The following is a 15,494-nucleotide window of genomic DNA, read 5'->3' as shown; positions in this document are numbered from 1 at the left end:
GTGTATTTGGGTTCAGATCTGGTCTCAATTAGCCCGACCAGACAGTGACTCCTAGGGCTCCCATTGGACCTGACCGCTACGGTTTTCCCTCCTAAACAGAGGGTTTATGCCCACCAGCGCAGGAGTCCATTTGAAGGGGCGAGAGGTTAAGGGCATTGCTTGTTGGGCCTTAGAAAGAGCCTAGAGCCAGAAACTCTTCCGCTCCTCCTCCAGACCTTCATTTAAGCAATCACTCATCACCGCAGGGGACAGCGGTAGGCGACTGGGACTCTTGGAGACAAATCTCATATAAATTCAAAGGGTGAAGAAAAGTATCACTGGCTCTGGGTAGTTATCATCCTAGGTACAGCCCACACATTGGCTTTAAGAGGTTATCACTCTTGACTACAGCCCACCTACGGGGCTCCAGAGGGTGATCACTCAAGATCCAGCCCACCAATAGATTAACTCCACAAGTGTAACTTACCTCTAGTTCCTCAGGGCGACTATCACCTCGGGACATCATCTCGCTATCCAAACACCAGCAATACCAAGTAAAAACACCCTTACCTCCACACAATGTTGGTGGGGCCCTCTGCATCTGCTAACCACTGTCTTACCTCAACCTAAAGGACTCAACCAGTACCCAGGTCACTAATCAAGCTAGAACCACAACAACTCAACCACATTCAATACAATCTCTCCATGTATCGAAGGATAACCCACTGGAAGAGATCCACCTGAATAGTGCACGCCAAAACTGATGCTTGCCAGGGGAAGTTAAAGATTAGGGGAAGTGTAAGTACATGGTCACCAGATTACCAGCTTGCACATTCCAGCCGGTCTCTCGTCACCTCATTTAACCCACTGTACAGCCCTATGATTGCACCACAGCCCCTTCTCGTACACAGCTGCCATAACTATATCTACTTCTCTAACTCCAGAGTTCCCTATTCCACAATTCTGCTCTCCAGTTATATCTCAGGCTTGAGCAACAGCAAAACCCATTGTACTATACCCATATCTCCATACCTTCCTTCCTTCTACACCTGAGTTCCTGAACCCATAAGCCGCCCCTCTTCTCTTACTTTCATACCTTAAAAGATATCCTTTGTACACCTATGCAGGGAAAGTAGCTGGAAGTATACAAAGCAAGTGCTTGGAACTAGGATTCTACCCACTGAGCTAAAAGCTACTTACATTAGACCACCTCTCAGGAAGCTCGACCCATCCAACCCAGAAGACCACAGGTTGATTTCCAATAGCCAATTCTTATGTAAACTATTTGGAAGAGCAATTTTTACTCAAATCCCTGACTTTAATGAGGAAAATAACTCTATTTAGGATCAACAATCAGAATTGCAATGAGATAAAGGCACAGAGCCAGCTCCTGAATTTGAACTCGCAATGGACAAGAATGATGCGACTGCCTTCCTGCTTCTAGTCATACCAGCAGCATTTGACTCTGTTCACCATCAGATGCTACTACACAGACTTCACCATTTCACAGTGTGGAAAAGCATCTTAAAAGGAGATGCCTCATTCCTGAAAAACAGAGCTTGGTTTTCCTATGACCTTTCATTTCCATCCCTCACACCCAACATTGCGGAGTTTCCCCGGGGTCAAACATCGCTCCTCTCCTATTCAACATCTACCTGACCCCCTTACTGGACCTGATCATTCACCCTGATATGTTGCACTGAAGCAGATGATATGCATAAGAAGACGTCTGCAAGTCAAGATTGCCTCAGTGCCTTAGGTGCATGAATGCTGATTACCCACTAAAGCTTGGAGATCATGACCTGTGGAACAAAGGCACAAACACCAACATACAGCCATATGACCCAAGGAACTTGATGCCCCACCAGCTACACCAAAAGAAATGAGAAATGTTGGAGTAACCATGCAGTCAAATCTACCCCTGGTACTACATGCTAATGAGGTCACACGGAGCACCTTCTACAGAATGAAAGCATTGCAGCCACTCGTCCCATAACTTGGATACCAATGCAATCTACGAGCGATACACAATCTCTTGATCTCCAAGCTTGACTATGCCAATAAACTTTATCTTGGCACCCTCTGTTTCTTCATATACAAAATTCACCAAATCCAAAATGCTGCAGCCAGAGCCCTCTTCCGCTTTTACTTGACAGAACACATGATGCCAGTGCTGCAAACACAGGCTATGTGCAACTAGATGAACAGGCTTCAAAGCACTATGCATCATCCACAAAGCCTCCAGAGGAAAAGGAACACTATATCTACAAATTACATTTAAATAATAACACAATAGTACCCTACAAGCCAGGCTAGCACAATGGATCATCATACCACTTTGTAACAAGAAAGTCATTTGCGGCTTCGCTTTCTCGTTGCAAGACATCAATCAATGGCACTCATTTCCAGCCTGGATTTAAAGCATCCAGGAGCAATTAACGTTCAGAATAAAAGTGAAAGCATTAATGTTTCCAAGATAACTACATTAACCACTGACCCTTGGATAGAACCCAAAATGATTATCCTCCTACCAGAACAAGCTTGGTCCACAGCTATGGAACAATCCCAACCAACCAGCACACCGTGCCAAGAAGACCGGGAACCAACACAAACTGGGAGGCTCCATTCAATATGACCTCACAATGAAGTCAAAATATGGATGGAATATTATAGGTACACCATGCCACTCATAAGATATGCCTCTCTAAACAATACTAGGAGTCCCCACTGCCACTCTTCACCTGAAGCCTCTTTACCTGCCTAGACCACATATAGGACTCTAATCACATCCTGCCACACTGTATAGACAGAGTAAACCATGTCTACTACTACCAGTCTTCCCAGTATCGTTTTGATATAATCCATGACAACATATGACATCATAAACCAATTCACTACAAGATCCTTCGGCGCCTAAAGGAGACAGGCATATAATTTATGGAAAGACCTGTGGAACCTGGGTGGCAACTGAATGGCACACATACGAGATATACCAACCCACATAACTAACTAACCACTCAGTACTAACTAGACAGTCTTGACAAGACCAAAGAGATCTGCCACAAATTACTGGGCAATCGAGGACTCTAACATAGTCCGTCCTGCTGGCCCCAAATAATCACATACTCTGAGCACAAACATCGCATAACCACATAAATGAAGAGGATAATGCAGTGCATTGTGAGGGAGGACTTTAATGCAGTGTATTAGGTCATACACCCATTACCTCTCCCCGATCCATAAGAACATAGAGCAGTGCTTAATTTGAGCTGGTGGTTTCCAGTGCTCAGCACAAGCACTTAATCATCAGCGTGTTTTTTAATGAGCACCAGTTAGGACACATTAATTTATGGGGAGATTAAGTGATTTGCCTCGAATTGCACGGTGTTGAGCCGACGCGGAGACTCAAAACTGGTTCCCCAGTTTCGAAGTCGGCAACTCTAGCCATTACGCTACATCCTCTCTCAAGTTTCATGGTTAGTAGTTGGTTGTGTTTTAGGTAACATAGCTGGTGCAAGATCCCTCTTGACGAGAGCCCAGGCACTTATTTTTTTACAAATTAACCACTGACACAGAGTGGACAAACTGCACAGCCAGCATAGGAAATCGGATTGAGAACTTAAAAGAAACTACACAAGACAATAAAATTACCTGGACAGTATACCAAAAATCTCTAAAGAAAGTGTGTCTTCCTCTCAAAACTTCCTTATCCATCACACCACTAAGCAATGAATCCCATAATGTGATAACTACATCTTAGTGGTCATCACACACAACATGGAAACACTTCCCTCATAGGCTCAAAAGAATGAGTACACACTTCCAACCACACACTCACATGATGGGACATGTTACACATGTGAATAAGCGCTTCTGCACACTACACATGGGTGGTAAGAGCAATGCACAGTACTTCCTACAGAAGAAAACTATGGACATTAAAAAGGAAAAAACAACACACAAAAAACAGCATACCCACCAGTGAATCCAGTCCCTATATTCTTGTTCAGTGCATGGTTCTGTGTGAAGTGAGTAATAAGTATTTTTTAGTTTTTATTTAACTTGGGAAGTCTTCCATATAATGCAGGTGTCTCGCAGGACTGGGTAGCAAAACCCTCTACATGGAGTATGAACAGCAAATAGAATTACACAACATTCTACAAAAAATGGCTCTTCACCGCAAAGTGATGCAAAAATGCAGATAAAAGTAAAAATAAAACCCAACAAAATAATTCAATACATAAAAACGTGATTGTGGTGTAACAGCCAGAGCTGCCTGCTTTGGAACTGGGGAACCAGGTTGGAGTCTGACATCGGCTCAACATCCTGTGATTCTGGCCATATAACTTAATCTACCCGTGCCTACCAAAAATTAATGTGTCCTTGTGTACTGTAACTGGTGCTCATGTAAAGCAGTGGCAGCTGGTGTTAAGGGGCGAAAGGGGCGTTGCCCCACTAGCTTCGGTGTCAGTCGGGACTAGGATCGGGGAGGAGAAGAAACTGTAAACAATGCAGCAGCTGCAGCTCCCTTCCTAAAAAGAAAACGGAATTTGTATTCAACTTGAAGCAGTGAGCATTTCATTTGATTCAAATGAAGTGCTCACTGCTTTATGTTGAATACAATTTCCGTTTTCTTTTTAGGAAGGGATGAGGTCAGAGACCTCCTGCGCATGTGCTAGTCAGGGCGAAGAATATTGCTCGCCCTCGAAGCATATACGAGAACATTGATGTCAGCCTGAAGGGAGTGGCCAGAGAAAGGGAAAATGGTTCGGTTTAAATGGGGCGCTTATGCTGTGGCCCAGGCAGTTTTAGCAGCACGCTATTGAAATGAATGGCAAGGGGCAGGGCTTGACTATCTAAAGACAGAGTAGTGGTGGGTGGCAACAATTGGAGCTCCCCTTGCATTCGCGCGACTTTTAGGCCTCCTTATTGGATAATGGGAGCTGGGGGAGTGGGCTGTGGAAGCGTTGGACTGCGTAGCTCTGATTTTGGCATAATCGGATTCGGCACGCTCCTACCCCTCCACGCTCGCGGCCCTGCTGCTGCTCCTGTCCGACACAGGTAAGGCAGATCAAGGATGAGTTTTGTTAGCCATGCCAGGCCCTGCAGCGAGCCTCCATGCAGCTGTGCACGACTCTGTGATAGCCATGGTATCTAGCCTGGGGGTCATCACTTGGAATGCCTTTCAGCCGCCCAAAGCCTCGAGGTCGCGTCCACATCCAGTGATTCTGGGCAAATCAGGTAATCTCCCCGTGCCTGAATATGTAATGTAAATACCGTGCTATGTAAAGCGCTCCAATGCCTTCGGGTCGAGTTCGCACTTTATAAAAGATGAAGAAAAAAAAACAAAAAAACAAAAACTGAAGAACCGATTTGCATAATTAGAACACTCACCAACCGGTTAAGCACCAAGAGACAACAAATCACTTAGTCATGAGTCCTGTATAATCGGTTTTACTTAACTCTGAGCTGATAAATTCCACTCTACGCACAGCACTTTAGCTATGTCGTCCTTTGCCCGATTCCCCCTCCAGCCCCCTGCTCCGGTCTATCGCACAGCAGAGTTCACTGCCCTTTAAGGTGGGTGTAAGATGTAGCAGTCCTCCGTGTGCTTCAGTACAGGGCTGTTGTAATGCACGAGGGGATGTCAGTGCAGCGCTCATTCACGCCAGCCCCCACCAGTGCCTTCATTCCGGCAGGGATCAGTGGAGTCAGTATGGCGCCTGGGCTCTGTTATATCTCACGCTGGGCTCCGAGGGCTACCAACACCTGGCCCGCACAGTGTCCCTGCTCCGGAGCTGCCCCTGGTGTAGGTGAAGTGAGGGCGCGCTCGTGGGTCGACTCCAAAGACTGTGGACTGGAAGTTTTAAAGGACGACTCTCCTGTGCCCTACTCAGAGGCCCTTAGAGTAGACTGGACCGTGCCGCGAGGACTTTGGACCCAGGAGAGGTCACCAGCGGTCAGCCAGAACCCAGGCATAGGAGTTCAGTGCCCAGACCCGCACAGAGGGTTGCTGGTCCTGTGTGGTGACCCAGAGGCCTGCCTATTTACTTCTCTTGCCCTGGAGGCCATGGCAGTACCTTGCCAACCAGCCCTTAGCTAAACCGTCTCTGTGCGAGGTTGAACCAGGTACCCCAGAGAAATAGTGTTTAGATGCCCACTCTGGGCCACCTAGTCCACGCCTGTGCTGCATCCGTATCTGCATCTGCTGTAGGTGCACATTACTATCATACAAAGAGACTTACTCCTCATACACAACTCGCTAAAAAAGATGATGCCCGAATCACAGAATACTGCACGTATGCTGTATTCCAGGTCTGTGTTTATTGCTTGGGACGCACACTGGCACTGGCTGCAGTCACAGCATAGCACTGCAGATTATTGACAGGCTGGGGTGTGACAACAGGTAAGTAATTTCTGGGCAAGGACAATCTCTCACTGTATTTGAGCCGACTTTTATTTTTATAATTTTCAGCAGCTACGAGAGGCCTCCGAGTCCGAGCAATTACTCTTAACTCGGCTCTCCTCCTGCACTGAAATAACTTTTAAAAGTTTGTTGCTGAAACAATCAAGATTCTACATTAACCACATGGGCTACCATGGCTTTAAGCATGTTTTGTTTGTTGCATTGAATCCTCACGTGGGGATTATTGATTGATGAATGACATTGTTTTCACTCGTCGGGTATCACATTTTCATATGCTGCTTTTCGACTGTGGAACTACATCTATTCCCTCACAGCATCGTCGTTAAAGGCAGTGCATGTTTTTTATTGATCTTTAACGTGAATTTTGAGACTCGCTGGGTCTTGTGTTGCCTCTATTTTGTTTTTTGTATTTGCAACAGAGGAAATCTGTGTTTTTTCCAACATGGCTTTAATTGTGGCTCCTGTATGTGATACAAAAAGTTATTATTTTACTTTCCCATTCCATTTTGTTTGAAATATCATGTGTTGTGTGACTTTTTTGGCAGTTGCTATTGCCTAATTGATGTTTCAAAGCAATTTATTGATCATTAAAAGCAGATTCATTTTCTATTATCTTTGTTGTCGTGCGGGCTTTGAGGATAGTTTGGGTGTTAACGAAAGTGAGAGGTGAAAGAACAAATACTCATTGTCCCATATCAACCCTCTATATTAACAAAAGCAGCTCCAGTGAGTATGTAACAGATTGCTTGTTTGTATAGTTAGTTGATTCAAAATTGCTTTATTAACCTTCCTGCTTTCTCAAATTTGCTTGAAAATGCACAATTTGACCTTTCTTTATTTAAAATTTTCTCCATGGGAGGTAATCCCCCCCGAAGGCTGTTCAAGTTCGCTCGCTCAGCGCAGTGCAGTACCACAATCATTTTACGCCTCACCACTTTCAAATGTCACCAGCCGCCCCTGATGTAAAGCACTCCAAAACCTTTGCTTCGAGTTCGCGCTACATAAAAGTGCTAAAAATAAAATTAAAATAATGAACTAAAGTAACACTGGGAACTTAAAGAGGGACTTGCTTCGACTGAGCGCACGGCAAGTCGAATTCCCTAGGTATTTGCATAGTGGCAGGTTGAGAAAGAAGCTGGAGAGAAGCTGGAAGGGCGAGAGAGCGCAGGAGAGAGTGACACAGAGGGAGAGATAGACTCTGCTTAACAGATAAATCAATACACTGCCAACCAAGCTCCAGTCCTGCTACACCAGGGCTGCTGAACAAGGACAAGAGAGATACAATGTCTGATGCATGCAGATGGTGCGTTTATTGTAGTCAACACTGAACAACTTCCAACAGAAGCTGCACCGGATAGAAGCCTACTGCAGAAAAGGATCCAGGCAGGTCAGTCTGGAGGAGACAGATCATCAAATCATTCCAAAATACAGCAAAAACAAATCAAGAAAAATAAGATTCAAATGTTCATTTCATAAAGAGTGTACTCTGCGCTACACACCACAGCCTCACGCTAAATTCTACTCTAGGTTTCAATATGATGACCACATCATCACAGGGCAAAGCACTATGGGCCACATTTATTAAGACTGTGCAGCCACATCGTTCGCCAAAGTCTCACAAAGTGGTGCAAAAGTCTGGAAAGGGTATTTGCTTTTCAGTGCAATATAATTTGTCCAATTGAAAAGAGTGCTTTTTTCAGCCCAAATAGCATTTGGGGCTACTGTGCGTCAAGGAGCAGTTACACGCAAGCACCCTGTTTTTTGTTGCAAAGCCCTAGCTACTAAAATTGTCACATCTTGCTTTGCATGAAAAAATACCTCCTTGAGGCAGATGCAAAGTTAGAGAAATCATTGTATTTTTCCGAACAGTTCACATACTGCATGCGTGCTACAATCAACAAAGCACATAAATGAAATATTTTAAAAATTGCCTAGGCATAGGATTTTGCACAGGTAGAGAATACCTCCAGTACAAAATCTATGCTAGATATCATGCACACGCCTCTGCACCATGGTGCAAAGGCGTGTTCGTGGCAAGAGGTTGCTTTTGAACCTGTGGAGAGGAAAGGAGCAGCAGTAGGGCATATTTAGTAAATATGACTCCGTGCTACTCTCTCCACTTGAGCAACGCAGCGCAGCGCAGCCTGCTCCGGCACCTCGAGGAAACACCTGGCCAAATTCGACCAAGCAATAAAATACTACATGGACTACTTCATGGAGTTCTTCTGTCAATTCTACAACCCAGAAAATGTATTTGGGAACCAACAAAGGTATCTCTTAGAATTCTTTCACCTGTAGTTCTGTGAGCCGAAACTTCCTAAGCAGTGGCTCCAGAGAAGCAGGAGAAAGGGATCCCTTGTTAAGTGTTCATAAATGGACGTTAACATTGTGACTCAATCTGCGTAGCTACACCAAGCCCCTAAACCAGCATGCACTAACTGAGCAGAAAATACCACCAGTGGCGGGTGGCACGGGTAGAGGTGGAGGGGGGCTGGCGGTGGGGGAAGAGAGGTGTTTAAAATAAGATGGGGAAAAAAACGTGCCTCCTCACCGCGCCTCTCCTCCGTTTTCTTGCCGCATCTCTGCTAACCACGAACAGGAAGCACTCAGGCTTCCCTGATCAATCACAAGGCTGAAACAAGGCTACAATGCAGTGTTGTGATTGATCTAAGCGCAGCAGTTCAGTGCTCAGCCAGGGATGGGAGCCTAGGCATGTTCTGCACCCAGGCTGTGATGCAGCCTGAGTGGAGAACATACAAAGTGTGCAAGAATGTTTGGCCAACCCTCTCAGGCCGGCCAAACATTCGTGTGCACTTACTTAGTGGCCGCCATTACTCCCCCTGCTCTGACAGCAAAGTAGATCAGTCCCACCAAGATGCCGCAGCAGGAACAAATAAAATGATAATAGCTTCAAGTTATTATCATTTTATGTTTCCTTTATTTACACTGCGGAAAGCAGTGGGGCGATGCTTATCTGCCTTAGCGGAGGAGCCGCCACTGCAAACCATGCAAAACAGGCCCAAGTCCTATCTTCCAAAGCAGCCACACTATGAGAACGTCCACACTTAGAACTACTCCAACTTAGGAGGAGGTCATACTAAAAAATGACCTGACAGGGATGCAATTAAGGGGTGAAATCTATTCAGAACTGTTATAGATTTCGGAGCTGGAACGTGCACTCCTGGTCAATTCAGCCAAGGTAACTAACTGCAAAAGAGGCCACCCCTGATAAAGGAATGGTCATGGACCCTCAACCCTAAGCTTCGCCCACCAAAGCCTCCTCCCCAAGGGTCTGCCACCAAGTATTTTCGTTATTAAAGGGCCTGCACCCAAGAGTTCTCACCAGAGACAATGCAATTGTGGGTTTCCCCAATTACAACCCCATGCCCAAGACCTCTATGAGTTATGCATTTCATAAAGATCCCAGTCCTGTCCGAGGCCTCCTTCAAAGCAGCCCTATATGCAGTGTCTGTACCCACCACCAAGACCACAGACAGTATTGAAGTCTCTTAACCCCGTACTGCCTCCTAAAAAAACACTGCCACAGCAGGTCCATCCGTGAATTAAAGTAATACATGAAGAGGTGACTGCTCCATGCAGACAACGCGTGGGTAAACCAAAAACCTGTGTGTTGGCACTTTTGCATTCTTGGAGACGTCCAATTTTTCTATATTAGTGTGGGGTGAGATGCAGGAGTGACAATTGAGAACACTAAAGAGAAGACCAAGAAAGCTGATAATGAAAATGAGCTTCAGAAGGCGGAAGAGCTAGAAATTCAGAAGGTTCTGCAAAATGGTAAAGAAAATAAGACCAAGGAAGAAAAGAACCATGAGTAAGATATCACAAATTGAGAAAAGTTGTGGCTGGATAGAGCAATTTTTGGAGGGGCTGCTACAAAAGCATCTCAACTTCAGACAGCTCCGAGTCCCCTAAAACTTGTCAAGGACTCTACAGAACTACAGTGAAGTAGAAGGCCCTCCAGACCTGCCTACAGATTCGTAAACAACACTTGGAGGAGCACAATCAAATACAGGCGAGACACTTTACCATCTGGTCATAGCACACAACAGGGGCCTGCAAGCCATTATTGCCATTACTTTATGCGGAAAGTCGATAGGGCTCCTTGAGAAGCAGTAGTAGCCAAGTGGAGCAGAAATTAGAAGGTGAATCTGGTCCCAAAGATAAGAAGGAAATAGAAGAACTCAATGGGTACTTGACGAGTGCGTTAGATAAATGCCGTCCAAGCTAATTTTCAGCACGAGGTATTTGTCCGCACTGTGCAATCATTGCGGACGGAACCATGCACAGCGCAAGCAGGCGCTGCTTCCTTTCTGCAGCTCGAGTAGATTTTTTTACTCGCGCTGCAGCTGTCTCAATGTGAATGGATGGTTTCTCAATGCGAGCAATGAGAAATCCGACCTCCAACATTGAGAAATCTCGCCGGGAGGTTGATTTTCCACGCTCACCAACATGACGTTGACGATCGCGAACAAGGAAAAATCTCGCCGGGAGGTGGATTTTCCTCGCTTGCGCTTGCTGACTTGACGTTGACGAACGTGAGCGAGGAAAAAAAAATCTGCTCCGCTGTGCGTAGCAGAGGTGTTCGGAACTCCATGAGCTTCACGTAACGCGGAGTGCGGAAAACTCCGTCTGCGGAGAAGAGTTCATTGCCCAGACTTAGTACTTTGTGACATTTGCCTACGGATTGATGGCTTGAATGAAGCACAAAGAACTGGATGATCATCCAATGGTGATCAAAGAAACTGTGTCTGGAGCATTAAATTCACTTTGTAAACAAGGTAAAGGCAGATTTTATTTTCAATTTTGATCATTCCAGAAAAATCAATCTGCTGAAGGAACAGTCTCTGGTGCTTCAATCAGTGCTTCAGATCTTTACCATCTTGTTAGGAAAAGACCCAGAAAGCTTACTATTTAAAATAAATCTCTGTTGGGTCTATCGATAGTAATTATAGCCATTAAACACAGGGAGTGCATGCCCTGGTCTTACAAATGTGTTTTATAATAAAAGATACTGGCTTTCCAGGGTCAAAGACAGTGGCTACAAAATGGAGAGTGAAATACAACAGGAGAGGAATCCCAGAGGGCTAGACTTTGCACCCAGATATTGTAGAGGAACAGAAACTGAGAAGCATTCCTCCTGCAGTGTCCAAGGTACTGAGATTTGACCGAAATATCTTCTCTGAAACTCTTTTGAGTTCTCATTTTGAGTGGCCCACGGATGGTAGGTGCAGTTTCTGAACAAGTTAGGATTTACAAGGCACCAGCCGCGGCCCGTGGAGGGAGTTCCGTGGGGCAGAGAGGCGGGGCGGGGGAGGGGCAGGGTGGGGGGTACTAAAAACTGGAATATGGATAATTGGAGGTAAGTAAACAATTAAATAAATAAAACGAATTTCGTAGCGCGCGCTGCATTGCATTTTGCGATGCAGCGCGTGCATCGAAATTCGTTTTATTTATTTAATTGTTTACTTACCTCCAATTATCCATATTCCGGTTTTTAGTACCCCCCACCCTGCCCCTCCCCCGCCCCGCCTCTCTGCCCCACGGAACTCCCTCCACGGGCCGCGGCTGCAAGGCACGCAGAAATACCGCTTTCATGGTGTTTCCTACTTCGACATTTCACCTTTGAACTTTCTGGGTAGGATACAGGCTGAATATGGGAAATCCCAGAATTACTGATACCTGGATTACTGATATTACATATGTGTTAGTACACATAAGGTCAGGGCCGGACTGGGAACCAAAACCGGCCCTGGCAAAGTGCTCGGCCAGCCCACCGGGGCTTGGGGGTGCCGCCGAGCTCTTTGCCAGGGCCGGTTTTCGCTCGATTTTGTTACAGGGCCGATTTTGCAGCATATTCGGCCCTGTAACAAAAACGGCCCCCAGGGGCCCAAAACCGGCCCCCACCCGTGCGGCACACCGGGGGATTGCCCGGTGCCCGCTATGGCCAGTCCGGGCCTGCATAAGGTATGCAGCTAGAATAAGGACCAGAGAAGGAAAAAAACTTCCCAAGGAAAAGTGGCACTGGACAGAAATAGCTGGCAGGCATCACAGTGTCAGACATATATACACAAGCACATCTACCCGACCATACTTATGTTTATCCATCTCCTTCTGGGGCAAAAGTAAGATTTTACAGCGCTGCTGTTGTACTTCTGGTGGCTGTGAGTCGTGACGTTGACAGCCCTGCTCTGACTTACCAAACCAATAATGTTCATTTGCATTTGAGAGAACCAGGGAAGAGGGGATAAAGCCAAGGAAGGGGCGGGGGAATGAAAGGGAAGAGAAAGGGAGAAGTTGACAGGGAGAGCACTCTACAGCTTATGAGCCACAGTATCTGCGATCCTTCTCATGTCCTAAGGTCAAAAAGCTGAACAGCCTTTGTGCTTCCTGAATCACTAGATGTCACTGAAGCTCCAGTGGGGAAAAATGCCAGGGACCAGAATGGCAAACTAAACAATCAGTCTCTGGAACACAAAACGATTGAAATCAGCCTTTGCTGGAGAAAAAACATCAGTAAAAAAGACTAATGACAACGATATTATCATCCCCCATGAGATATCACAAAGTACAGCATCATCAATAAGCTGCAAAAATTGATACCAGGAATTAAACTGCCACCCCTAAAAAGAATAAACAAAAACAAGTTAGGAAAGCTTTAAAAAATCTGGTGCAAACTTGAATTCTTGTACCAGGGAAAGAGTGGGCTATTTGGGCCATGGGGTCCAGCTCTGGTTCAATCATGCAACAAGCAAGATGGCCCCAAAGGCAGGCACGTAGCTTCGGCATGGTTTCTCGTCAATCACATTTCACTAAGAGGTTTTACCTTGCTCATTTTTTGATTCTGTATCTTAAATATATATAGTGGCCGGTTTACCAAAAAATAGTAAATCTGCATCCATAGAAGTACTCCTTGAATGGGTGCAAATTTTCTTCGCTTTGGAATTCACTAATATTGGCAGTAGTAGACAAGGAAAGCTGTGCCAGTCTCAAATTTCCATAAATTATGTAAATCAAACACCGAAAAGGTGATTGGATGAATGCTTGCAAATAGTCAAACCAGTGGCAATCGATCGGGTAGCATGCCCATCCACAGTTTTTTGCCCACTGTGCCAATCTAGACAGAGGTGCACCTCATGCAAATCAATACTGACCCTATTCCTCATGGAAACAGTCCATCCTGAACCTTGGTCATCTCATCCTTACGACCTGCATTCTACTGTTTTTCTAGTTTGGAAAAGTGAGATTCTCACCCGCATCTCACTGCATTAGCTATGCCCCTGCCCAAAGATCATTAATCAAAATATGTTTTAATACAAAAATGCATTCAAATCATATATATATTTACTTGATTTGCTATGCAGTTTTACTTTATGGGTCATAATCAGACGCTAGCCTGTATATGATGTGCTTCTGTTATTAATGCACATGTTTATGGCATTTCCCATTTGTTCAACCTTAACTGCTGCTTAGTCATTGCAGTTAAACCACAATCCAACACCTTGTGGACAAGGAGAAAATATAATTGTTGGATGGGATATTTCAAAGATCATTTTTAGGAAGAAGTTTTATAGATTATGTGATCACTATAAGACAACCAGCTATCACCGCAAAGTGCGCGCCATCTATCCACAGATCTCATCCCACTGCCCCTCTGTGACCAGAACCATGTTATGTTATGTTATGTTGATTTGTATAGCACTTTAACTACCCTAGAGAGTATCCAGGCGCTCAGGCAGATGTGCAGGTGTGTGGTCCCCAACATACTTATTCGAAGAGCCAGATCTTCAGCTTTTGATGAAACTCAAGAAGTGAGGAGGAGGCTCTGATGTGCAGAGGTTGGTCTTTCCATGTCTTGTGTGCGATTTAGGAGCATGAGCGAACTTCAGTTTTTGTGTGGCAGAGCACAGGTGTCTGGTGGGTTGGTGAAAGTTGTATGCAGCTGTTCAGGCATTCCGGTCCTGTGCTGTGTAGGGTTCAGTATGTGGCGTAAGAAGTTTCAATTGGCTGCAATTGTGAATGGGGAGCAAGTAAAGCTTCCTGGGGTGCAGTGTGTAGTGGGATTATGGCGTGAGAGGTCGAGTAGGAGTCTTGCAGCAGTTGTCTGGATGGTCTGAAGTCTGTGTAGGAATTGGTTGGAGATTCTGGCATAGAGAGTGTTGCCATAGACCAGCCTGCTGGTGATGAATGTCCATCTGGTGATCTGAGTCAACTATTTGAAGAGCTTTTGCAGCATGCGTAGGATGTGGAAGCAGGTGGGGCACACTGTGTTGACTTGAGCAGTCAGGTCAACCTTGTTGTCTAGTGTAATCCCTAGATTTCGTGCATGGTCTGTGGGTGTGGGTGTTGGTCCGAGCTCTGATGGCCACCAGGTTAAGTCCTATGGGGGAAGTCTTGTTGTTGAAGACCAGTACTTCTGTTTTGTTGGAGCTGAGCTTCAGGCAGTTGGTTCACATCCAGTCTGCTACCACGTGAAGCTGGTTGTGCTGGTAGCTGTGTTGTCCATCAGGGAGAGAATGAGTTGGGTGTCATAAGCGTGGGAGATGATGTCTTGTGATCGAATGATGTTGGCAAGCGATGTCATATATATATATATATATATATATATATATATATGGAAAAGGGATAGGCTGAGGGACAATCCTTGTTGTAATCCACGTATCAGTTTCTCTGTATCTGATACGAAGGATAGCAGCGAGTGCTTAATTGGAGCCAGTGGTTTCTGGTGCTCGGGCCAGCACTTAATTGTCAACACTGGCACTTATGATAGTCTTAAGGAAATTATGGAATGCACACCGAACTTCATTCAAAGTTCAACAATTTTTGAAAGTGCTAAAAGGCAAGGTTTTGACATGCAGGCTTGAATTGTGCTCTGTCTCAGTAGCATGGACACAGAATTCCAAGTTGGGCTATTCAGACGTCTTGCCCACCATCAATAGAATCCAACAACAAGAATCCAAGCAATCAATTGTAATCTATATTTATTTTGGAAGTTTAAAAGTTCAAAATGGAGGCAGCGTGGTTATCAACTTTAAATGCCATTGAAATGCCCAGCCAGGCTTTTTTCACT

At 45.3% G+C, this 15,494-nt stretch overlaps 1 protein-coding gene and 1 long non-coding RNA gene across 4 annotated transcripts in view; one reads left to right on the top strand and one right to left on the bottom strand.

Annotated features, from left to right (window-relative positions):
- Window positions 1-15,494, bottom strand: part of MEGF11 (multiple EGF like domains 11) — a 1,813,102-nt gene that overhangs the window by 711,440 nt on the left and 1,086,168 nt on the right. The gene's annotated exons all lie outside the window — the stretch shown is intronic.
- The window catches only part of LOC146860704 (uncharacterized), a 263,183-nt gene continuing 252,640 nt past the window's right edge, over window positions 4,952-15,494 (top strand). For 2 of the 3 annotated variants that reach the window (XR_014978851.1, XR_014978850.1), the window contains exon 1: window positions 4,958-5,220. This is a non-coding gene — a long non-coding RNA (uncharacterized LOC146860704). Of the gene's footprint in view, window positions 5,221-15,494 lie in introns of all 3 variants that reach the window. The other variant, XR_014978852.1, reaches the window with a different exon arrangement.

Source organism: Triturus cristatus, chromosome 3_1, assembly GCF_964204655.1.
Source record: "Triturus cristatus chromosome 3_1, aTriCri1.1, whole genome shotgun sequence".
Classification (NCBI taxonomy): Eukaryota; Metazoa; Chordata; class Amphibia; order Caudata; family Salamandridae; genus Triturus; species Triturus cristatus.
Note: the sequence above shows the minus strand (reverse complement) of the source record. Positions and strands in the feature narration are given on the sequence as shown.